This window comes from Lissotriton helveticus, chromosome 2_1, assembly GCF_964261635.1.
Source record: "Lissotriton helveticus chromosome 2_1, aLisHel1.1, whole genome shotgun sequence".
Classification (NCBI taxonomy): Eukaryota; Metazoa; Chordata; class Amphibia; order Caudata; family Salamandridae; genus Lissotriton; species Lissotriton helveticus.
The window spans coordinates 943,129,963-943,154,567 of NC_136059.1; the positions used below are offsets into that span (position 1 = coordinate 943,129,963).

The following is a 24,605-nucleotide window of genomic DNA, read 5'->3' on the forward strand; positions in this document are numbered from 1 at the left end:
AATAATCAAGGCAGTACAATCAATTGAACGGCAAAGCGTCCTGCGGGGAGGAAAGCATAATATCATAATACAATCATTGACAGTGCGAGATGGGAGGATTGAGGGATGTAGCAAGACCGGAGTCAGACCAAGCAACAGATTAGCGGGAATGTCGGGTCACGGGGAGGGAGGCTCTGCCACCAAGTTTGCGAAGGGAGGTGTACATATGTCTCCACGATAGGAGTTCCATTGACCCCAAACCTTACCCCACTTGCGAGGCCTGCCACGTGCCACATACACCGTCTTCTCCCTGAACATGCACCAGTCCATATTCTCCTTCCATGCCAGAACTGTGGGTGGCCTCTGAGAGCCCCATAACTGGGCAATATCCCTCTTAGCAATCATGTTGCCAAGGGTGACCCACTGAGTCTGTGCCGAATCATAATCATTCGGCTCCCAAACATTCAACAAGCATCGTCTAGCTTCAGGCAACAACGCAACACCCGTGACCTCTTCCATTACTGCATGCACTCGATTCCAGAAACGAACAACCACCGGGCACTCCCAGAGTATGTGAAGGAAGGTGCCCGGAAGGCCACAATCATGCCTGCACATCCCATCCAAAGCATAACCCATGCTGACCAAGCGGGGACCGGTAACATAGATCCTGTGGAGAATCTTAAGCTGCACAAATCGGAGACGGCAGGAATCGCAACCTCTTTCGGCGAAGATATGGCCGACTGCCAGTCTTCGTCATCTAAATCCAGACCATCGCCAGTCCAGGCTTCCCTTAGTCGTTGCATAAGATCGGTCCTGTCGTTGATCAATTTTTTATAGATAAGCGAAATCTTGCTGTCAGGAACATGCCCATCCAGCACCCGATCCTCAAGCGGTGACGCCTCTGGAACAGTAGTACCCGGAGGGAAAACCGCCACCAGCGCGTGTCGAATCTGAGCGTATCGAAAAAACTCCTTGTCACTCAGGTCATACTCTAGTCTCAATTCCTCGAAGGTTTTGACCCTATCCTTAGTCCAGACATCATTCACCCTGCATATACCAATCACGTCCAACTTATCAAAGCCTTTTGTCTTCCATAGGGAGCCCAGCCTCTCAGAGGCATAAAGGGGAACAGCACGGGTGAGGCGATCCTTCCATCCCATGGCATCATTCGCACGATGCCATACTTGCACCGCTATCCTGGTAGGGCCAGTGAGCATCCTCCCTGCGGATTTCGTGTAAAGCGCCCTGTTGTAGTCACCACCAGGCAGCAACCATCTGTCCATTGCGAACGCGGGGTTCGACGAGGGATCGTACGTGCCGTGATTAATCGCCCCCAGCTGGGAGGCCCAGTAGTAGCGCTTAATATCCGGGAGAGCGATTCCACCATCATACCAACGGAGCTTTAATTTGGCTAGGGCTATACCGGACCGCCCACCCCATATCAGTTGTCTCCGCAAGTTTTCAATCTCCCGGAAGTAGCTGGCCGGGATGGTATCGCAAGTATTCTGTAGGGCGTATAAAAATCGGGGCAGTGACATCATCTTGAAGAGAGCCGCTCGCCCGAGCGGGGATAACGGAAGTCTACGCCAAGCCTCGACATAGGACCGCAAGCGCTGAAGCGGGGGCAACAAGTTACGTTCATAACGAACCACAGGATCTAAGGTGATAAATACCCCCAAGTATTTGAAACCCGCGCGTACTACCTGTATTGGGCACCCACGCGGCAAGAGAGGAGAGTCTCCCGAGAGAACGTACACGCAGGACTTGGACCAATTGATTACAAGGCCAGAATTTTTACCGAAGGAAGTCAATGCATCGAAAAGCACTATTAGCGACTTCCGAGGTGACGTGAGGTATAACAGGATGTCGTCAGCGTAAAGTGACACTCGGTCCTCAAAATCGGGGGTCCAGCGTATACCCTTCATTGATGGTTCCCACCGCAGCCAAGCCGCCAAGGGTTCCAAAGCAAGGGCAAAAAGAAGGGGAGACAACGGGCACCCCTGACGAGTACCCCTTCTGAGAGAAAATGAGCCAGAAACACGACCATTAACAACCACCTGAGCCAATGGGTCTTGATATAATAGTTTCACCCAACTGATGAAAACAGGCCCAAAACCAAACTTGGCGAGGGCAGCCCAGAGGTATGGCCATTCCAGCGTATCAAACGCCATTGTGGCGATCAAAGAAGCCAAAATGGCCGATTCACACAACGTGGATGCTCTCGCAAGGAGGCCATGTAAACGACGAAGGTTCAGTGCCGTGTTCCAGTGCGGAATAAATCCGGACTGATCCGGATGGATCAGGTCGCAGACAACAGTGATTAAACGGTTCGCGAGCACTTTTGCGAGGATCATAGGTTCGGCGTTTAAGAGCGAGATGGGCCTGTACGACGCACAACGATCCCGCGGCTTCCCTTCCTTATGAATCACGACAATAGACGCAAGTTTTTGATCGAACGGGAGGGTACCCGCAGCTAACGACTCTAAGAACATTAAGCGAAGATGCGGTGCTATATTATCGGGCGCAATTTATAAAGTTCGATGGGAAGTCCATTTGGACCCGTGGCCTTACCCGATCTCACGGAGCGGACCGCGGACGCAACCTCCTCAACAGAGAGTGTCGCGTCCATCCGGTCCCTATCCAGATCCGACAAACAGGGCAAAGCAATGTCTCTTAGAAGCAGATGCGAATCCTGTTCCGGTCTGTCAGACACTGGGGACTACACAGTTTGGAAATACTCAGAAAAACACTCCACGATCTCAACCGGGTCAGTCACTCTCACTCCATCCGCTCTCTCAATCGAAGGAACCACACGACTAGCCCTCTCCTTCTTGTCCACCCAAGCAATCAACTTTCCAGCCTTATCACCCACATCATACAAACGGCCTTGCTGCTCTCTACTCATCACCTTGGCGGCATCAGTGACCATCGCTCTATAGTCAGTTTGTTTGAGGCTGAGAAGGTGCAACCCGTCCTGGGTGACATCAGATTCCAGCTGTCTTTCTATATCTGAAATCTCAGTTTCAAGCCGGACCACTGCCTCGCACTTACGTTTCTTGGCGTTATTGATTAACGATAAGGCGTGGCCACGGATCACCGTCTTGTAGGCCTCCCAGAGCGAGACAGACGAGGACACAGACCCCACATTATCCACAAAATAATGGTCGAGGGATTTAATCAATTCTGTGCGGATCTTAGGGTCACGGAGGTACCAAGGGTTGATCGGGGCAACCCGACCCTCAGTTCCCGGTCCCGCTTCCATTGCGAGCCATACGGGGGAGTGATCTGAAATACCCCTAGCCAGGTGCCTAACCTCCTTGATAAGTGAAGCCTGTGTTGCGGGCATCAGGATATAGTCAAGCCTAGAGAGACTGCCGTGTGCACCAGAGTGAAAGGTGTATTGTAACTGTCCAGGGTGCAGTAGCCTCCAGCAATCTATCAGTCCCAGAGTATCGAGGAAGCCACCCAGCCAAGACTGGGACCTCCCAAGATCCCTAGGTGGGTAGCGATCGACAGTGCCGGAGACCACAGAGTTAAAGTCACCGCCCACCACAAGGACGCACTCTGGGAGCCCCAGTATCACCCTCCCCAAGTCAGCAAAGGTCATGGTCTGAAGGCCAGGTGGGACATAAACGGAGAGCAAAGTGATGACCTTCCCCTCCCATCGCCCAGTAATGGCGGCATATCGCCCCCTGTCGTCGAGAATAACAGTATCGACCTCAAGGGGTAGGGAGATCCTGACCAGGATACCCACCCCCCTGGAGCCAGTGGTGAAGCCGGAGTGTGCCAGGAGGCGGTAACCCCTTCGATTCATGGCCCGGCATGTGTTGCCTATCAGATGTGTTTCTTGCAACAGGACGACATCCGGGGAAAGATGTCTCAAGAGTTGTAACACCACACCACATTTTATCTTGTCCCCCAACCCGTTAACATACCAACACAGCATTTTGAGCCCTCTACCCCCCATCCCGAACAAAGTCGCAGCATCCACCCCACATTGGTCGCAGCAGCCGAATCCAAGAGTCCATCAATACAGTGCCTTGAAGTGAATCAAACAATAACAACTTCCCCCCCTCCTCCCCCCAACTTACCCTAGAAGCAAACCCCCCCACCCTGCACCCCTGCGGTAGACTCGAAGGCCCCCCCAACTTGCAGTGTGCCTGTCGCCCTAGCAAATAACTAATCTACGATAAGAAACCCCAGAGGAGGAAGAGACTCACTCCCTCCGCCACCCCTGGAGAACCACCTCAGTTGAAGAAAGTTAAAGGATCCGCAAACCGTGTCAAAAGATCCATATGGAGTCCAGCGAACCAAGTCACATAACTATTCCTGGTCCATCAGTCCACCCCCAGCTCCACCGGAATGTTCAGAGTGTTCCTGCTGCCTGGGGAGTGTGTCGAGCCAGTTACTTGCAGCCTCAGGGTGATCATGCAGCCGAGCTGGAAATAGCATTGCGTACTTCATGTCCCTGTCTCTCAGTCGTCTCTTTACCCCCTGGAACCCCATCCTTTGCTTCTGCACCAGCTGAGTGAAGTCAGGGTAAAAACTCACCGTCGTATTCTCAAACTTCGTGGGGCCCCCCAGGCGCGATGCCTGCAGGATAGCGTCCCGATCACGGAAATGAAATATTCTGGCGATTATGGGCCGCGGAGTGGCACCCAGCTTAGGTTTGCCACCCGGCACTCTGTGAGCCCGCTCCACCGCAAAGAATTTACTCAGGCCCTTGGGTGCGAGATGATTGATGATGAGGTCCTCCACGATGAGGTCGACATTTAAGTTGTCTGAATTCTCAGGGACACCCACAATACGGACGTTGTTCCGCCTGGAACGGCTTTCAAAATCCTCCAAACGACGGGAAAAGGAGTCATTAGAGGACCGTAGATCGCGGACCTCCATTTGTAGATCGGAGACATCCGTCGTGAGGCTAGAAGTCTTCAAGTCTAGGGATTTAACTCTTTCGTTTGTTTTAGCTAAATCCGCCCTGATCAATTTGACATCGATCGCCACTGTGTCCAGTTTGTGCGCCAGAGCCTCATACTGCACACCGATTGAAGTCTGCATACTCGCAATGGCGCTCATAATATCGTGCAGAGTCGGGTCTTTGTCCGCCGCAGGGTCATCTCCCTTGTCCGCCAAAGGCTTGCCCGTTCCACCTGGGGATCCCTTAGGATGGGTATATCGATCCATAACATTAGATTGTATGAAGCCCCCACGGTGAACAGTCTTGGTCTTTCGCTTTTCAACCTCGGGCTTGCTGGCCATTTTGGAAGGTGCGCCCCCAAGGGGACCCCGAGATCTGGTAAAAATGGCTACGTCAATGCCCCAACAGATGCACAGCCGAAGTACAGTGTGTTCCACGTCACACACCGAGCAGTGGTATACAGTCACGGCCCCGAAGTGGGACCGCGAAGGGAGGCAATCTGTGGGCGACGGGGTCGTCCGCTGTACTGGAGGGTCCGGGCCGAAAGCGAAACCGAAAGCCAAGTCCAGGGGCGAAAGTAGGAACAGGGAAGCCGCTGTTGTTCGATTACCGCCCGGGTGGATCTTCAACTCGAGCCTGGGGCAGAACCGTGGAGCAGGCCAGGAAAGTTCAAATTGTCATAAAATCGGTTCCCTTGGACCAAATCAATTTTTGAAAGCAACTATAATATCAGTTGAGCTTCATCTTCAATGATTCGTCGTCATGACCAGGATAATAGTCAGGATAGGTGACGGAGGTGGCGAAGGTCCGGGAGCCCTGTGCCTCACGCGACCATCCCGGTTGCGCGCGAAGCTCCTCCCAGAACTATCATCTTAAACTTTAGGTTTTATCATTTTATTCTTTTACCCATGTACTGTACACTTGAATATAGATCACTTTGAAAAAATGTTTTTTGTTCGTTTTGTTAGGTATTTTAGATCTAGACTTCTCAGTAGTTCGCGAGTGACGTTATTTGTCTTTTTGCATGTGCAGAAATTACTTCATAAAAGCAACAAATAAAAATGTAAAGCATTTTGTAAAAATTAAAGTGTATAATTTATAATAAAGAATTTTTGGTTAGACAATCCCATTCTAGTAATTTAAATCCCCCTTGCATAGAACCAACTGCCAACAGCAAGTGCAGGCTCTGCAGCTATGAGAAAGACATAATACCGCATATACTACAAGCTTGTCCAGCTCTTGCAGAGGATCACAAAAGACTAATTCGTGCTCCACTCAATCACATTAAGATCAGCGTTAGCCAGCATGCTCTAATCCAATGTATACATGGAGACCATGCTTTTTTAATCCACTTTCTACACACAATGACATGGACCATCCTATGATGGCACCACAGACTGACGGCCTCTCACGAACCATGTGAAGACGTCGGCATGCATGCTGATGACAGGCAACCGCTGATGTACTAGGGTGCGGGACATCAGATGCGGATAGCCAAGGGATAGTATTCCCCTGTCTTTTAGGGTCTTCTCTCTTTGGTAGGAATTTCTATGAGTCAAGACCCAACCATTTGAGCACTAATTGTAGCCACATGGTTCTTAAGAGAGTACTTACACTTTCATTGGGTTACCTTTTTGCTGGGAACCTTTTCACACATGTGCACCATCACACCTTACGCCAGGTCCTGAAGGAAATCCATTGATCCTACAGTGGACAGGTGTGAAAATGTCGACCTTGTAACAGTTACTTGGGCACATTGAGCCCTACAGTAACCCACTAACCTGACTGTTTTTTTATCCTACCATAGGTACCACGCGATTAAAGTCTCCAAGTGGATACCCTTAAGTATTTAATAATTTTTTCCTCATTTTCACAGCACGTACCTCACTCCCTCGATCCCAGGTTCTAGCTCGCATACCAGCATTCACCTGTCAGCTTTTCTCTTAAAAGATCTCCGTAAAGGTGACCCTTTCATTAGGTGTCTCGTCGGGCATTGCAGAGCCGGCCCGGCGAGGAGCATGAGCCCAGTGATGAAACATGACTCCCTTCGGGAAGTGTGAGGGCTAGCAAAAGAGGCAAGACCTGACCCTCCCCTTCGGACTAGTTCCTGGTGACCGGGGATGAACATATGCCTCTTTCTCTTTCTTTTTTTTACATCTCTCCTTCCCACCCTTTCTCTTTTTATTTGATGAGTAGGTGATAACTTACACCTGACTCTTGGAACAGTGCCCTTTTTTGATATACGTAACTTGTTGGAGCACGGACACTGCACCTGAATAGGCTCCCGGTCCCCCCTTCCCCTTTTTGACATTGCATCACTGGAGCCGACAAACTTTTAAAAAAACAACCCTACACTGGCTACCGGCAAGATGCATGGTTTAGAGGACACAGCTAGGTCCTCAGTGGGTGTGTACTCTTAAAGTAAGTCAGGTAAGGGGAGAGGTCCCAGTCCTGTTTTTTAGGTCACGCCTAGTGACACAACGCATGCGCTGCTCCCCTTGGCGAGACCTATTGTCGTCGGTTTGGTGGGCGAAGGGGGGGACAGGACATGTGCACACGTGCAGAGGATTGGAGTTGTGCATGCGTACGCACATCTCATCCGCACTCACGGCGTTTGAGCAGAACACGCGCATGGCACGCTTTCACTCTCACGGCACAGCTTATTACAGTTCTCTGTGGAAAAGAAACCAACTCCTCAATGCGGGTGTATTATCGCTGCGATATCGCACCTAAGCTTTTCCTCAAACCTCAGTCATTGGCAGTCCTACATAGTGGAGGGCATAAACTGTGCCATTACAGACTAATAGAGAATGCTTACCTGCGTGGCACGTGCCAGTATTTTCCAGAGCGCTGGTTGCGTGTTGCAACAGTTACTGAGTAACTTTCACTACGGCATCCAGAGGTTTGCAAACGCCCGAAGCTTCGGCCCTAGAGCAGGAAGTGCTTCCCGTGACTGACAGCTACTGCTTGGCGCTTACAATCTCTTGTGGTCCACCTTAAGAAAAGCAGCAGTGGCGCAGCAGATCCACTTCCTGGCACTGCACGTCTTCCGTGCCCACTGTACCTCTCTCAACATGGTGGGCTGCAGCAGCGGGGTCCCAGGGGCGGTGGTTGAGGGACTCCTGGTGATCCCGGGCTCAGCCCATCTCAATGCAATGCCACACAGGTCTCTCGCCATCACCCTGGCGCTGGGGCTGAAGGCAGCCCTGGCTCTAGGCTCCTCCGCTGCAGTCACAGAGCAGAAGAGCAGTGACCTATCCGCCTCCAAATGGACCCTGCTGCTGCAGGGCGAGTGGATGTTGAAATTGTGAGTAATGAAAATAAGCACGGGGTTGTGGGGTCTGGCTGCAGTGCCCGTCAGATATTGTTCTTAATTGCCATACCACCTTTCACACAGTGCGCACTGTTTCAGTGCAGCGCATTCTGCGTGTGCATAGGACGTTCAAAGAACAGAGGAAAATGAGTCTGTCTTCACCTAACATCTACACTGATGCACGGTTACTGACCTTGTTCAATTGTTATGCATTTCATTTTTGCTGGCTTCCCGCCACAGTGGAGCACTCCAAGACTGAGGTTGTGAGGGCGGAGCCTCTTCAGGGTTGTGGTGAAGAAGGGGGCATTGTGCAGACAAGCGCAGAAATAACGCTTTCACAGCAACATTGTTACGACGGGCCCATTGCCAACTACTGTGTCGTATATACCCAGGGACACTGCTTCACTAATGACCAAAATGCACAGTTTTAATAAATCTGAGTGCTCGGAGAAGGATAACCATGTCACAACTGTGTGTAGTTTTCTTTCGAAGCAAGGGATGGGCACGCTTTGTTCAAAGATTGGGACCCGAAGCTTCATGCCACTTGGCTTAAAAAAGTTCTCAATCAGAGGTTTTCCTTATAAGCCACCTTAGTGAAATTTGAGCATTACAAACAAATATGGATTACGTTTTCTACAAAATTCCCCCCTCCACCTCGAGAAAGAAACAAGCATTTGCAATGCAATATGTCTCACATTTACGCGAGTTTGAGCTATTGACACTTCAAATAACAATACCTTTTATTTTTGTTTTCTTCTTAAAAACCTAAATAAATGGCATTGTTATTTACAATGCCAATTGCTTAAACTTGCATAACTGCAAGACCTATTGTATTGCATTGCAAATGCATGTTTTCTATGGATTTTTCAGCTAATCAATCTCAAACTTGTAAAACACACTGCATAGAGAAACCCTGAAAAAGGTTTTATTTACATTGGACTTCTTTTCCTTGTTTTGCAGATTGTGACTTAATGGTCCGCCCACCCCTAAGACCGTATGAGGCATTAAAAGTTTCAGCCAAAAAAAGTACAGTTGTGTGTTTAAATAAAACTGCAAGTGATTGAGCACAACGATTCCACCATCTTTGTTTACTTCATGATTCTCACTTCAGCATGAGGGCACTGCGTGTCACCCCGCTGTGTCACATTACGAATATCAGTTTGTGTCTCTGTCTGCATGTATATTTGTGTATAGTTCTCACCTTCATTTTAGAAGTGCAGTGAATGTCACAAAAACATGGATAAAAAAAGTAAAACACTTTCCAGTTGCAATCAAGTCTCTCTTTCTATTTGTTTTTGCAGATTTTTCTAATGAGGAAATGTGTCATTTACATCCGTAAGGCATGCGATAAGATTTTAGCATGAATATGTTTCACTGCTGAAGATAATTCCAGCACAAAGAGTGTTTGGTCGGGAAAGCACCACAAATAGGGATCTTTAATTGTAATCCAGAAGCAAGCAAGTCAGCCATTTTTGGGGGATTTATAGTGAAGGAAACATGTATGAATCTTTATGTAGGAGTACACTGTAAGCTCCAAGAACATCAGATCATGTTTTTATCCTTTCCTAGGGTTTCCGTAAAATCTAAATACATTCTCTAAAAACTTGAGATTCCAGGAGACTATTTTAATTTAGATCCTTCAGAAAAAAACTAACAAAGAGCTGTTCTGATGAGATGTGTTGAACCCATCCAGATACACTTGGTATCATGGGTGAGGACCCGAGGACGAACCTTGCAACTAGTGTGGGTGAGGGTCCTTCTAAAAAAGATACCCACCCCAATTATCACTTGATTGATAGGGACGCTAGATCACTTCAAATACAAATTCTTTCTCTTTTGATCTGCTCACTCTTACTAGGCTTCACATAGAGGCCAAACGTTTATTGAAGCTTAGCTCCAATCAATCCTATGCACACTTTTTTTATTCACAAAACAGGAAGGAGTCCCATGGAGAACCATTCCCCTTTGAGAATGGGTTACCACTGCCTTCGAGGAGTCATAATCTGTCACTGGTTTGCAACTGAAACTGCAGTCCCAAATTACTGACACATAGCATTCCAAATAGGAAATAGGACGGAACACCCTAAACCAAATTGAGATTTATAATTCATTTCTAAACCCATTTTACAATACTGTAACCAGTTTAGTGTATTTGTAAAACCCATTTAGAGGCTAAAAAATGCTGTGGTTTATTGAATCTTAGGCTTTGCAACTGCCAAATGGCTTTGTAGATCTGGCCCAAAGTACTTGCAGAGGGAGCTTTCAGTGCTCTTCACACTTAGCTTCCAGATGTCCTCCTGATTATCTTCTAGGAACTTAAGTGATGGACAACTGATCAGAGATTACGTAAAAAATATTTTGATGTTACATTATGTCATTTAACAGGAATGTGAATTTTGACTTGCCATCTAACAAACAATTTACTTATCTTCAGTAACACACTTTCTGGTAGAAACTCTACTATATCTAGCCACAGATTCCTCACGTTTTAAATAATCCCAATTTGTCAGGTCTGGATCTGGAAACGTTTCAGTAGGTAGCACCATGTGACTCTGCAGTGACACCATTCCACTCTGAAATGACGTGCAGTGTCTATGTAGGTGCCACTTTCGTGTACTGACATAAGTTGCTTTCAAGAGATTCTGCGCCCCCAATTCAGGGCCCCAAAAGCAAATTGGTGTGACCAGTGTGCAGATTCCTAGACTTGGGATCTTATAAATGGATAGCGTCCAATCACAAATTGGGGAGGATCGGAGGCCCAATAGGAAATCTGCAGCTAGACAGTATTGACCAGAAAGTACGTTACCAAAGGATTCCTCACATTTTGAAGATATACCAAAGGGGTACCCATTTGGAGGTGCGTCAGTGGATGGACTCAAACCAAAAAGTCCTGCAGGACAGAGCAGGCTAAAAGCCCTTCTCGGCAAACCTGACTGTCCAGACATTAGTGCTTCGAGAACGTATGGAGAGACACCCATGTACACACTTCGCAAATGTCCGGGATAGAGACTCTAGATGGCAATACAGTGGTAACAGCGTTGGCCCTGGTAGAATGGGAATGCAGTCCTTCCATAGGCTGCTTTTTAGCCAATGAGTAGTAGATCTTAATACAGAGCATGAACCAATCGAGCATGGTTCTCTTCTGCACTGCCTTGCTTTTTATCACTCCAGAGAACTCTACAAAGAGCTGATCATCCATCTACTGTTCTTTGGTACAATCTACGTGAAATCTCAGTGCTCTCTTGAGATCCAAGCAATGGACTTTCCTCCTGAGATGAGTGAAACAGCAAGATGATGTTCTGACCAAAGTGGCTCAGCATCACAAATTTAGGAAGGAAGGATGCCCATGTGCACAAAAACAGCTTGTCTTGGAAGTAGGTGGTATACGACAGGCTGACACGGACAGCTTGAAGCTCACTCAAACTTTGGGCGGATGTTATGGTGATGCGGAACACAGTCTTAAGGGTGAGAAGCCCCAAGGAGTAGCTGTAAAGAAGTTCAAAAAGAGTATACATCAGAAATGCAAGGACCAAGTTAAGGTTCCTCTGGGTCATGACTAAGGGAGAGGGAGGGAAGAAATGTCGTAAACCTTACAAAAAACTTGAGACTTAAACAATGAGGGGTGATCCTGCAACCGTACAATAGCTAACAGGTACCATTTAACTGTGCCTAGAGCAAAGCCTTGCCAAGCTCGGGATAAAATAAATAACAAAACGTCAGATAATCCTGAGTGCAATGAATCTGTCTGCAGAGTACTGCACCAAGCCCCAAATTTATCTCAACAAACAGGCAGATATATTTTTTGTTAAGGAGTGCCTGGCTGTAAAGAGGACATCAACCCTCTCCAAGCATGAAGGTGGAGATTGCGAAGGCTGTTGCTGTGACAGCAGGTCCTCCAGGAGGGGTAGTCTGATCGGAGGCGCCTAGGAGTTATGAATACCATACTCTCTGTGCCCAATCCCAACCCTCTAGGGCGAATTGGGCCCGGTCGGTCCTGATCTTCTAGAGATCTTGGGGCAGTAGTGGTATTGGAACTAGAACTTATAGGTATCAGACCCTCTGGCAGGGTTTACTACTCAAATAACTCTTGTGGCATGTCTGGGGCCTCTTTTAATATGGAGGCCTCATTTTCCTGTAGATTCTGTCACTATCAGAGCTTCGAGTGGAAGCAGACGGCAGCAGTACAGCCTATCCCTAACCAGGCGGTTAGGAATTACACCCTTGATACATCTTTTTCCCCCTCTAACACCTCTCCTGTTAAGTCTGCTTTGGTCTGGAAATGCTCTTGGGCAAATGTAGATCTTTGCCCAAGCACACTGTAGAAATATGGGATATGCACATTCAAAGGATCGATAGGGAGGACCGAGTGGACGGAGGCATTGCCATTATTCATATGGATTCCGTGAACGTGTCTATTATTGAACATAGTTCAGATGAGAATATAGAGATTTGTATGTTCAGAATTGATCTCTCTCCCCAAGACTGCTGTAAAGGTGCCCTTGTGTATCGCCCTCCTGGACCCCTACCTGAATTTTCCCTTAAATTGATGGAACTACTTGCTACCCATACCATCTCCTCTAAACATTTTCTTTTATTAGGAGATTTTAATATACATAGAGAAGTTACCTCTAACACAGAAGCTGTTCAGCTCCTCTCTGACCTGGCCACTCTAGGTCTGAAAAAGATTAATGAGGGTCCTACACATTTGGCAGGACATGTTGGATCTAATTTTGACCAAATCGCCTCATATTCATACTGAGGCCCCCACACTTTAGTATTTTTTTTTATCATTCCTTGATTGACTTTCACATTTTTGGGAACTAAGGTGTCCATTCCCCTCACCAGTGCCTCCTCCAGTCTCAAGAGACAATGGCGCAAAATTACTCTGGATGCTTTCATGATAGAATTTACGGCTCCTACGAATCAGGAACCAAGGACCATTAATGTTTGTTTAGAATCCTATCATAATGTGTTAAAATTGGCTATTGACAGTATTGCCCCTTTGAAACGACAATTCAATCTCACACAGAGACAACATGCAGTTTGGAACTCTCTTGAACTGCGTAAGGAGAAGGCCCATAGCAAAAAATTGGAGAGACACTGGCGTCACTCAATCTGAATGATAAAGAGACCTTTAAGACTTCCTTAGCGCTCTACCAAAAGAATAAAAAAATGCTTGAAAAGCCCACATTGCCTCACAACTTAACCAGGCAGTGAATTCCCCTAAAGAACTGTATAAAGTTCTTAAATCTTTCACTAACCCAAGTGCCTGTATTAACAACTCCCCCCCACCCGTCTCAAGTACTTTGCAACGAGATCGCAAATTACTTTGATCGATGATACATTTTCTGGACTCAGTGATCATCAGAAAGCAACAATAAGTCCCACTATACTCACTCGGGACAACATCAACTTCCTGGACAGTTTCACCCCTCTCAAGGTTGACACAGCAGAGGCAATGCTGAAAGCAGCCAAATCAGGCTCACTTCTGGATTTAATTCCAGCTAGGGAGTATGCTCTTTTATACAAACAACTTGCACCCTCTATTTGCTCGGTACTTAATATATCAATGAGGGAAGGCCAACTTCTACTACAGTGGAAAGCTGCACAGATAATTCCTATTCGCAAAAAGGCGAACGTCCCAGCATTGGATCTATTTAATTATCGCCCTATTTCCCTTCTGCCCAGGATGAGCAAACTTCTAGGAAAAGCACATTAATAATCAACTTACTGAATACACACAGTCTATTGGATGCCTGGATCCTTCACAGTCTGGTTTCAGACCAATGTATAGTAAGGAGTCCGCACTGATAACAGTTACAAACAACATAAGATATTCTCTTGACAATAACCAGGCGGTCCTCTTGGTGCTGCTGGATTTATCGGCAGCCTTCGACACAGTATTCCATTGTATACTGCATCAGAGACTTGAGGAAATTGGAATCTGTGGGCGAGTTCTATCATGGTTCTCTAGCTTCTTATTTTAACACTCACAGACCATCAATCTCGGACCTTTCTGCTCCCGAACCATGGAGCTTATCAAGGGAGTGCCACAGGGCTCTTGTCTTAGCCCCACATTGTTCAATATTTATGTGGCACCTCTTGCGAAAGTAATCAGAAAGTTTGGATTTACTCCTATCTCATATGCAGATGATACTCAACTTCTATAATTTGACGAACATCAATTCCCGCTTTTCAGATGGTATGAAAACAATCTCTTCTTGGATGACGGAATATTACCTCCAGCTGAACGATGGTAAGATGGAGATCATGCTCTAGGGCAGGGGTACTCATAGTACGGCCCGTGGGCCGGGGGCGGCCCGGCAAGCCTTCCCTGGCGGCCCGCGGACCCCCGAGACATCATACCTGTGTTTTACGTTTTTTTTTAAGTGTCTGCAGCAGCGTGAGAGACTCTGCTGCTCTGTGGGGGCTGCCAGCCGGGCGATCCTAGCAATGGCCAGAGTAAAGCTGCAGGGGCCTAAGAAGAGGGGAAATACAAAGGCCTCATTAACATGCAAATGGTCGTTTGAAGACTTGTGAAGTGCTCGGGTGCGGCTGTGAGTGTGTGTGTTTCCCGGCTGGCACACAGGCAGGGTGAGATGACAGAGGGTGACAGAGGGAGTGGGAGGGAAAGGGAGGGGGACGGAGAGGGAGTGAGAGAGAGTGAGAGGGAGTGAGTGAGTGAGAGGGAGGGAGGGAGTGAGTGAGTGAGAGGGAGGGAGTGAGTGGGAGAGAGGGAGTGAGTGAGAGGGAGGGAGGGAGTGAGAGGGAGTGAGAGGGAGGGAGTGAGAGGGAGTGGGAGTGAGTGAGTGAGAGGGAGTGAGAGTGAGTGAGTGGGAGTGAGTGGGAGTGAGTGAGTGGGAGTGAGACGGAGTGAGTGAGAGGGATGGAGTGAGTGAGAGGGATGGAGTGAGTGAGAGGGATGGAGTGAGTGAGAGGGATGGAGTGAGTGAGTGGGAGGGAGGGAGTGAGAGGGAGTGAGTGAGAGGGAGTGACTGCGAGGGAGTGAGAGGGACTGAGTGAGAGGGATGGAGTGAGTGAGAGGGAGGGAGTGAGTGAGAGGGAGGGAGGGAGTGAGTGGGAGGGAGTGAGAGTGAGTGAGTGAGAGTGAGTGAGCGTGAGTGGGAGGGAGGGAGGGAGAGGGAGGGAGTGAGAGGGAGGGAGTGAGAGGGAGTGAGTGAGAGGGAGTGAGTGAGGGAGAGGGAGTGAGTGAGAGGGAGTGAGTGAGTGAGAGGGAGTGAGTGAGAGGGAGTGAGTGAGAGGGAGTGAGTGAGTGAGAGGGAGTGAGTGAGTGAGAGGGAGTGAGTGAGTGAGAGTGAGTGAGAGGGAGTGAATGAGAGGGAGTGAATGAGAGGGAGTGAGTGAGAGGGAGGGAGTGAGAGGGAGGGAGTGAGAGGGAGGGAGTGAGTGGGAGGGAGTGAGTGGGAGGGAGTGAGAGAGTGAGAGGGAGGGAGGGATTGAGAGGGAGTGAGTGAATGAGAGGGAGGGAGGGAGGGAGAGGGAGGGAGTGAGTGAGAGTGAGTGAGTGGGAGGGAGGGAGTGAGAGGGAGGTAGTGAGAGGGAAGGAGTGAGTGAGTGAGAGGGAGTAAGTGAGAGGGAGTGAGTGAGAGGGAGTGAGTGAGTGAGAGGGAGTGAGTGAGTGAGAGGGAGTGAGTGAGAGGGAGTGAGTGAGAGGGAGTGAGTGAGAGGGAGTGAGTGAGAGGGAGGGATGGAGTGAGTGGGAGGGATGGAGTGAGTGAGAGGGATAGAGTGAGTGAGAGGGATAGAGTGAGTGAGAGGGATAGAGTGAGTGAGAGGCATAGAGTGAGTGAGAGGGATGGAGTGAGTCAGTGGGAGGGAGGGAGTGAGAGTGAGTGAGTGAGAGGGAGTGACTGAGAGGGAGGGAGTGACTGGGAGGTAGGGAGGGAGTGAGAGGGAGGGAGGGAGTGAGTGAGAGAGAGGGAGTGAGTGAGAGAGTGGGAGAGGGAGGGAGAGGGAGTGAGTGAGACGAAGAGGGAGTGAGACGGAGAGGGAGGGAGAGGGAGTGAGACGGAGACAGAGAGGGAGGGAAAGGGAGGGATAGGGAGGGAGACGGAGAGGGAGGGAAAGGGAAGGAGAGGGAGGGAAAGGGAGGGAGACGGAGAGGGAGTGAAAGGGAGGGAGACTGATAGGGAGTGAGATGGAGGGAAAGGGAGGGAGACTGATGGGGAATGACATGGAGGGAACGGGAGGGAGACTGATGGGGAGTGAGATGGAGGGAAAGGGAGGGAGACTGATGGGGAGTGAGATGGAGGGAAAGGGGGAGAAATGGAGGGATAGGGAGGGAAAGGGAGGGAAATGGAGGGAGCGGGAGGGAAAGGGAGGGAGACGGAGACGGAGTGAGAGGGAGGGAAAGGGAGGGAGACGGAGAGGGAGTGAAAGGGAGGGAGACGGAGAGGGAGGGAAAGGGAGGGAGACGGAGAGGGAGGGAAAGGGAGGGAGGCTGATAGGGAGTGAGAGGGAGGGAAAGGAAGGGAAATGGAGGGAGAGGGAGGGAAAGGGATTGAAAGGGGGTGAGACGGAGAGTAAGAGGGAGGGAGACGGAGGGAGAGAGGGAGGGAGTGAGAGGGAGGGAGTAAGAGGAAGGGAGTGAGAGGGAGGGAGTGAGAGAGGGAGTGAGACAGTCAGAGTGAGACAGAGGAAGACAGGAGAGAGGGAGGGAGAGAGAGGGAGTGAGAGTGAGGGAGGGAGAGAGAGGGAGGGAGTGAGTGAGAGAGGGAGTGAGAGAGAGGGAGTGAGAGAGAGGGAGTGAGACAGTCAGAGTGAGACAGAGGAAGACAGGAGAGAGAGAGGGAGAGAGAGCTAGAGAGAGGGAGAGAGAGCTAGAGAGAGGGAGGGGGACCGAGAGAGAAAGAGAGAGAGAGATGTGTGTATGCTGGGACGGCTCAGTGGACGAAGGCGTCCACTGCAGGGACCTGTGATCAACCTCATGGTCAGTTTTATGTTGTTGCTCTAGACCCGCCCCCTCCCCCACTGACCCCGCCCCCCACCGATGCGGCCCTCGGACACAAACCAAACTGTAAATTTGGCCTACGAGAGAAAGTTTGTGAGTACCCATGCTCTAGGGTAATGCCCAACTGCTCTGGACCCCAGAGTGGTGGTCCCTTAAGCTGGGTAGCACTCCTGTTCCTAAGACTGTGGTTAAGAACCTGGGTGTCCGGTTAGATCAGAATCTCACTATGAGAGATCAGGTAGTGGCCACTGTGAGAAGTTGGCCTGGCATATGCTGTCCACTATTCTAGTGGGCACCTTGTACCATTTCAAACGACCCCTTATTGATGGTAGGTTAAAGACAACCTTTATAGAAAGCTATCCAAGTGGTAGCTGTGGAGAGCAGCCTTTAGGCTAAGTCTTGGAGGAATGTAAAGCAGCTTGTTTTACCAGTCTATAATCTCGTGAATGACCAAATGAAAGGAGAACCCCACCAGGTATATATATACAATATATGTATTTATTCTAAACACATCCCACAAGTCTCTTTATGAGGCTTGTGGCAAAAGTACATATGGAAAACTTAATATCACACAGTAAATTAGCACAATATACGTTGAGCCCTAGGGGTGTACCAAACCATATATTAAGAAAGTGGTATAAGAACCACGATTTGTATAGACACATGGCCTAGAGACTTTAGAACCGCTGGGGCCACCAGGAACCATACAAGGTAGTGACACCGGGGACCCACGGGGGACGCGTGTAGTGTGTGAACACAGCTGTGAATCACCATTAACTTCTATGGTAAAAGTCGCGGTTGGAATTTTAAAGATAAAGGACACTTAGAAGAGAACTTGGAGCAAACCCCTTAAGAACTAGGAGGTTCTAGCGTCAACACCCACGGGAGCACCGGAGTACTCTAGTTACCTCACCCAGGGAAGCCGGGTGCAAAGGTGTCTTTTGGTGTTGGGTTTCGTCGTCGTTTTCAATGGCGATCTGCTGCAAAGTGCTGCTGGCGTCCAAGTGGAAAGTGTCTGGTGTGATCCAAGCCTGGATCGAAGATGAGAAGAACCTGAAAGCAGAGGGGACAGAGTCTGGGTCACTTGTCAGTGACCAGGAGCATGATAGGCGGATGCCCACCAATGTCTGGTGATTTCAGATGAAGCTTGACTCTTCAGCCACTAGGCCCATGAGGCGTCGACGACGACCAGGATCTGGATTCGAGCTGTCCCAAGAAGGATGTCGAGTGCTGCCGTGTCCGTGCCCGGATTGGACCCAACAAGCCTTGGCAACAGCAACCCACGCAGGAATCAAAGAAATGCTTTGGTGCAGACTAGCAAGGTCTGGGGTACTCACCACGCGGTGGAAAGTCAGGGCACGTCTGGAGCAACCAGGGAAGCCCAAGGAAAAGTAGAGTTACCTTCGAGGGGACCCACCAGTCGACGGACCAGGGATCGCGAAGGAGCCTCGAGCGGAAATGCAAGAGGCGGGCTCACGGAACACTCGTGGAGTGTAGGCCCACAATCTTCGGGGCAGATGGTGCTCGGGGCTTGGGCTACAAGTAACCCAAAGCACAACTTCAAGGAATGGCGAGAAGTCAATGCACTAGCAAATGTGCACGGTGTCCAGGAGTTACGGTTCCACGCCACTCGTGAGGGCTGCGGGTCTCAGCTTTGCTGGGGACTAGGGTCGGCCTCTGAGAAGTCTGGAAATCCTCTTCCTGTGTTGCAAATACTTCGGAGTCCGGCTGGAGCTTCGGAAATGCAGATCGGCAAGATGCTTCGTTGGTGCCTGCTTGAGCAGGGGAGTCATTCATTGACCCCAAGGGAGATTCTTCCGTTCTCTAGTCTTTAGTAGAGCGTTGAAGTTCCAGGATTCAGGTTCAGAGTTTTGTTCAGGTGTAATCTAAAGTCCTGTTGCCAGGGGTCCCTTACTTATACTGAAGAAAGGGGTTGGGCATACTCTGGGTACCCACCTATTGGAGGGTTTGGAAAGAGGGGTCGCTACACCCATTTCCTTTGTCCAGTTTCGAGCCAGAGCAGGGGCTGGTAGTCCCTGCAAACAGTTTGAACTGGGCTATGTGGAGAAGTGTGGCTCAGTGGTTAGAGGCGGCAGACCCGGAAGCTGAGATCAGCCGTGGACCAGGGTTCGATTCCCCGCCTCGGCGGGTCTCGGGCTCAAAAATTCCACGGACTCGACAATTCTCGCTCCGGTGCCTACTCGACTCACGGGGTCACACTCTGCGACTCTGGGCAATAGCTTGCTTAATCTCCACTACGGCCCCTCGCGGCGGGATGCCTGGCTTTCACCTTGTGAATACCCTGCCGGGGTATCTCTCACAGGGGAATACCAGGACGGGTTCCCTAAGCAAGCGCCTTGAGACCCCTGGGTGAATCGTGCGCTATATAAATCGAAATACATTTACATTTACATTTATGCACAGGGACACCAAATGTGCCCCCAGTGCAGACTTTCTGGCACTCTCAGAGTGCACGCACCCAGCCCCAATACACTAAAGCCTGTCTGGGAGGTGGTTACACCTCCCTGTGACAGGAAATCTACTGTCCAGGCCTCCCCTGCCGGAGTTTCGTCCAGCAGCAGGAGGTCAGACGCGTGTCTGTGGCTGCAGTATCCATTTTGAAATGCTGGGGCTTGTTTAAACTATTACCGGGCAGACCGGTGAGGACATGTCTCTCCCTCTAGAAGGGTGGAATTCTACCGGGGGGAGGGTAAGAATCCAAAGTATTTGACACCAAACACAACATGTTTCCATGCAGCCATTCCAAAGTTAGCATTTACCACAAGGTTATAAAGCACTTAAGAGTATAAGGTCTGGCTGCATCACAGAACAGCCTCAGAGATTAGATTCCGAAAGCTGCAGAGGGATCCGGCTCATGCATGGGCACCCTCTCACACAAAACTAAGCACTCTGCCTTCAGGATTAATAAGGCCTGCCATAGGAGTGACTGATAGGTTTATATGTGTCAGTGATTAAAAGTAGATATAGGTAACCTATATCTTAGTAAGGGGTGCATGCACCACCTTACCCAGGCTGCAGTAGCCGTCCTGTGGTGTCATTTTGGGAGGCTTCTGGGGTACCTATGCCCTTAGTACCTAGTGTACCATGTACTAGGGACTCACAAGGGTACCCCAGTAACCAAACTGGAGTGTACCTATAGTACATGCAATCAATTTAGAGAGGAAGCAGCTAGGCTGGGGTCCTGGATAGCAGGGCCCCAGCCAGACTAAACAGTGAAACGCCAGCAATAAGTGGGGGTAACCATAGTAAGCAGATCCTACTCTCCTACAGCCACCTCTAGTTCCTGCTTTTATCTGCTGAGCCTTCTTCGTTGATTATTTCCTCTTCTTCCACTCTCTGTGCGACAAATGTTCGTTCAGGCGCAGGTGATCAGTCGCTTGGATTATTGTAATGCTCTTCAGATTGCAGCAAGCAATTCCCTATTAAACAGACTTCAGGTGGTCCAGAATACAGCTGCCCGACTTGTTAAGAACTTGCCAGCCAGAATGGCTTCCCTCCCTCTTTTGCGACAATTGCATTGGCTCCCTATAAGTAAGAGAGTCAAGTTCAAGATCTGCTGTATTGTACATAAAGTTTTGAATGTTAGAGGACCCAGTTATTTAACTGAAAAACCTATTCCATAGCAGCCAAGTAGATCCCTACGATCAGGTAAGAAATCCCTGCTTGTGATTCCGCATGTTAGGAAAGCTCGTACTGGTGGTAAAGCCTTTTTCTACCTCGCTCCCTACTTTTCAAATCAACTACCTCTCCACCTTCGCAAACGCCCAGATTATCTTCCTTTTAGGAAACTCCATAAAACGGAGCTCTTTTCAAACTAATCTTCTATGATTATGCCATTCTGCCATTTCTCCCTTAGCGCGGAGATACCCCTGCAGGGGTGCTTTATAAATCAAATAATGAAAGAAACAAAATAAATAAATACATATTTAGAAAGGCATATAGGAGGCAGACACGCCTCTGAGCAAGAGACACATTGGAAACTCCAAAGCGCAGAAGTGCTGCATTGCAGGTTCTCAGTGGTGGCGAACAGTTCGAGCCAAGGTTCTCCCCATTCGCGGAAGAGTTCTTGCACCACTTACGGGTGTAACTACTAGTGGTAATCAGCTGGGCGGAGATAGCTGAGCTCTCCACCTAGACATTAAATGATCCTGCCAGTTGATTCACCATGAGGAATATTCCTTGGTGGTCATTTCCAGAGGCTCAGGGCCTACATATGGCAATATCACATGGCGGTGGTGTTGTCCGTGACAACGTGGACCAGCATCCCCTAGAGGGATGGGAGGAAGGCTTTCAATGTCAAGCAGATGGCCCTCAGTTCCAAAAGGCTGATATGGAGCCGGAACTCCACCAGAGACCAGAGGCCTCTGATCTCCACCTCTCCCAGATGGCCACCCCAACACAAAAGTGATGCATTGGTCACCACTGTCAGCACTGGGTGGGAAAGGGGAAGGAGTCTGCGGATGACCCAATCATGGTCCAGTAACCACCCCTGCAAATCTTTTGAAGAGTCCTCCGAAATCTGAATGTGGTCGGAGAGGTCCCCTTGATGTTGGGCCCACTGAGAATTCAAACCCCACAGTAAAGCCCAGATATGCCACCTGGTGTATGCGACCAGCAGGATGCAGGAGGTCACCATTCCCAGCAGCCTCAGAGTCAACCTCACTGAAATCCAGGCCTGAGGTGATCATTGCCTGAATGTACTAAACTTGATTCCCCCGGGGAAAGGCAAAACTGAACAGTTTCCACAAGGCTCTAATGAAGAGAGGCTGAGAAGGAGTTAGTTGTGACTCTCGCACACTGATAATTAACTACAGAGATGACAGCAGTTTTGCAGAGTAGCCTTGAAGTGGTTGACAACTGCCTGGGGCAAGCCTGCCTCCAACAGCCAGTCACCCAGGTAGCGGAAGACTGGCACCATGGACCTACGAAGGAGTTCTGTCTGCACCGTCATCACTTTCGTGATTATCCGAGGGGCACTGGTGAGACCAAAGAAGAGAACAGAAAACTGAAAATGCTCCTGTCTTACCACGTACCGCAGGTAGCACTGATGGGTCTGCAGGACAGGCATAAGAAAATAGGGATCCTGAAGGTCCAACGCCACCATCTAGTCTCTAAGGTCGAAGGCAGAGGAGACATGGGCCAGTGTGAGCATTTTGAAATTCGGCTTCTGGAGGAAGACATTGAAAGGGCTCTGGTTGAAAATAGGATGAAGGCCTCTGTCCTTCTTGGGCATCAGAAAGTAGTGGTAATAACAACGAGTCCCACTTCTGGTGCTAGCACCCTCTTGATCCCCCTTTGGCCAAAAGGGCTTGCACGTCCTGCTGCAAAATGTAGATTTGGTACTCCATAAGTGACTGGGGAAAGTGCAGCTGCGTGGAAAGGAAGGGTAGCGCATAGATCTTCTGAACAATTTGCAGGACCGACCTGCCTGATGTTATGGCCTGAAAACTTTTTTTTTTTATTAATTTTCTTTGTACTAACAACTGCGAGACTCAGTATATCAATGTTTATACCAGTTTATAGCTACCCTACGTTTGGCCATCAGCATTCCCATATCCACCAACCGACGTACACCTTTACGAATTAGCTTAGAGTAGCCTAATAGGGCGAGCAAGGGGTCAGGGTCAAGAGCCGACTTCGTGATCCGCCCTATTTCTTTGAAGACCAATATCCAAAAGGCCGCTATGCAGGAGCATGTCCAGGCCAAATGGAGGAAGTCAGCTGATTGTGCATGGCAGCGATCACTTGTCACGTTTTCCCTCAGGCCATACCTATGCAGCCTTTCCAGTGTATAACATACCCTGTTTAGGTTTTTAAATGTATAAGTCGGTGCCTGCCGTTCAGCAAGATCCGTTTTGTACTAGTGCAGCAATAGGTCCACATAGTATCAGTTATATCCTTGGTCAAGTCTCGCTGCCATGCCAAGTGTGCTTTAGTGTAGTGGTTGGCTCTGTATGTCATGGATGCATTATATATGGTTCCCACTATGCGCCTCTGGGATTTTGCTCGAAAAATGTGTGTTAATGCAAGAAGTTCCGGTGGTTCTAGGTATTCGTCTCCCAGGAGCTCTTTCAGTGTGTGTCTCATTCTATGGAATTGAAATTTCATCAATACGAAAGGTTCCTGTTCTGTAGAGCTAAAATCCTCCCAACGTTTGGCCACCCCATCCTCGAATAGCTCCCCTACCGTGTGTATACCCAGGGTGAGAAGTGCCTGTGTGACCCCTATCTGTCTGCAGGGTGATAGCCAAGTGCACCGGTCTAGCTGCGCTGCAGGGGAGTATAGTATCGCACCAGCCTGCAAGTGCAGTAGATGGTGCCAGGCATGTGTAGTGGCATTAATAGAGTCTAAAATGCATGTCCTAAGATCAGCATCCTGAAACAAAATTGCAGGGAGTGGAAGCCGGTTTGCAACTTTCGATTCTATACTGAGGTGTGGTATGTCTGGGGCGCCATGTACCCAATAATATCCATGCGCACCCTGTGCGGCCCTGTAATAAAAGTTAAAATCAGGCGCGCCCAGTCCGCCCATAGAATAAGGCAGTAAAAGTATATGCCACTTCACCCTAGGCTGTTTACCCGCCCATGCCAACCGAACCATCAGCGAGGCGAGATGATCAAAGAAAACTCATGGTAGGACCATTGGGATATCTGTAAATAAAAACAGAAGTCGTGGCAGCACCACCATTTTCATGATGGATATTCTGCCAATAAGAGACAGCTGGAGTTTTATCCACCTTACTACATCATCTTCCAATTTGCTAAAGGTCGAGCTGAAATTTTCCCTGGTGACTATATCGGAGACCATGTGTATTTTAATACCCAGATATCTCACTGAGAGGTTAGTCTCAGGGTGTCTGACATACAAGAGTGTATCGTCAGCATACGTGGACACTATAATTTTGTAGCGTGGAAAACATATACCCCGATGTTGATGGTATTCCCGAAGCACACAGGCGAGAGGTTCTGCCACCAGAGCATAAAGCAACGGAGACAATGGACAGCCTCATCTCGTGCCCAGCGATATGCGAATGGAGTCCATCACTATGTTGCCTATTTTTATTCTGGCCGTGGGTCTACTATACAGTGTGCTGACTGTGCTGACTAATTGCAGGGAAACTGGCTCACTCCCATCCTAGTCAGAACTTGCATCATAAACGGCCACTCCACAGAATCAAATGCCTTTTCTATATCTAGGAAAACTGCCACCGCTGGCTTTTCAGGCTTGATATGTTGTAACGCACCGAAGACCGTGCGCAAATTATAAGTTAAATTCCTACCCGGACCAAACCATGCCTGCTCCGGTGCAACCAAGATCGGGACTAAGGGGACCAGTCGGTTAGCAATAATTTTTGCGAATATCTCTGTGTCCACATTAAGCAGAGACAAAGGACGGTACGA

The 24,605-nt window shown here is 49.1% G+C and overlaps 1 protein-coding gene across 1 annotated transcript in view; it reads right to left on the minus strand.

The window, feature by feature from the left end:
- Positions 1–24,605, minus strand: part of ERCC6L2 (ERCC excision repair 6 like 2) — a 1,215,137-nt gene that overhangs the window by 811,462 nt on the left and 379,070 nt on the right. The window lies entirely within an intron of this gene.